The sequence below is a fragment of the Poecilia latipinna genome, unplaced genomic scaffold, assembly GCF_001443285.1.
Source record: "Poecilia latipinna isolate Pla-1442-1.1 unplaced genomic scaffold, P_latipinna-1.0 Scaffold45, whole genome shotgun sequence".
Lineage (NCBI taxonomy): Eukaryota > Metazoa > Chordata > Actinopteri > Cyprinodontiformes > Poeciliidae > Poecilia > Poecilia latipinna.
Genome location: NW_015112661.1, coordinates 438,597 through 440,470, shown reverse-complemented (window position 1 = coordinate 440,470; position 1,874 = coordinate 438,597).

Sequence of the window (1,874 nt, the reverse complement as noted above, 5' to 3'; positions counted from 1 at the left end):
AAGCTAAAATGAATGGTTATATGCCAGACATGGAAAACTGGGATGGTAGAAAAATTACTGCCAGGATGGCATAGTTACTTTGAAAGAGTAATTTGATTACTCAATGTAAAATTCGTCCATCAGCTAGAAAATGTGCATCTCTTTTCCTTCCATCGTTTACGTTTTTGTGTCGCTGGTGTTACACATGAAAGGTATCTCCCCAAGGAAAAAGAAGAAAGCAACAATATGTGTTTTCTAAATAAAATTACAAATAACGTAACTTGGACACATAACTTTAATCTGATTATTGGATTGTAAATAGTAACACGTTAGATTATGCATTACAAGGGGTCAGATTAGAGTAATGCATTGATGACACCATTGTTTGACAGTTTTGCTCAAGCTATTTACAGATCTTTCAGGTTTCCGATATGTGCCCCCCACCAATGCTAAACTTGTTCTTACGCCCTTGGTAATGCGCATTTAAATTAGGTACAAAGGAGGAGTTTGTAAAATACTCAAAAGCATAATTTTGCAGATTGTCAAAATGTGTTATTTGTGTGTAAACTTCAGAGTTGAGACATTAATTCATTATATCTGGAATAAGGCTGTAACCTAACACAATGTGGAAGAAGTGAAGCACTGTAAATATTTTCCTGATGCATTGTACCAGAAAACTGCCACAGTTTACATTTTCTCTGACAAAAGTATATTCTTTAATATCATTTATTCAGTTTTGATGACCATTTGGCAAACACATTTGTCTCTTTTTGCATGACTTATAATCGACACTGAGAAAACACATTATTCCTACTCTGATGAAATGACAAGAGCTGCACCATAGTCAAATATTGTTTAGCCTACATTTCTAGACAAAAAGACGATAGAGTATTCATGAATTTATGATAAACTTCTTATGCTCCAACATTTATAAATGTGTGAATTTGTTAGTTTTTAAAAGTTTTAAACACCTGTGAGCATTTTCTTCTGATTCTAAGGGTAAAATCGTATTTTATCTATTTTTTCTTCCACAGCAACAAACTATGTCAGTGCCAATGGAATGAAATACATATGCTTTAAAAGCAGGGTTTCATTTCACCTGTTATTTTTTTTTATAGGAATAAGTGACATGATGTCACATGTAACTTTGCCATTCGCACATGCAGCAGTCTCCTAAAGAAGTGAACTACAATTTCAAATCTAATCCTAGCAGTATGAATGTGGTGGATGTTTCATGAATCTGTCTAAGAAGAAGATAATTTGTCCAGATGATGTACAGTGATCCCTCGCTATAACTCGGTTCACCTTTCGCGGTCTCGCTGCTTCGCGGATTTTTTTGTGCAGTATTTTTCACAGTGCATTGTGTTCTGCGTCCTGATTGGCTAAACAGCCTCCGAGCTCCTTCTCTATTTGTGTACCAGTAACGTTACGGTATTTAAATATAAGTAATACAGACTGGCCATTCAGGAGATGAAAGCTGAAAATTTTGAATGCCTGCTGGAAAAAAACTGTGGCCAGAGGCAGCGCAAAACCCGACCGGAGGCTCGCTTGACGAGATCCATCGGTCTGCCGTAGATACAGCTGTGCATCTCGCGGGGCAGGTTGGAGGAGACACTTTAATGACATGACTCCGGATCACATTAAGGCGCGATTGATGAACACGCACATCTGTTGACCTGAAAACAGGTTTTGTTCTTTGGTTTCAATGTAGAGTATTTAATTATGCTGTGTAATAATCGTAAAAACTAAAGGTAACTACTGTGCGGACTTCACTTATCGCGGGATTATTTTCAGAACGCAATCCCCGCAAAAAACGAGGGTATAGGGCTGTTGTAAACGAATATTTTAGTAATCGAGTAATCTATCGATTATTCTTACGAGTAATCGAGTAATCT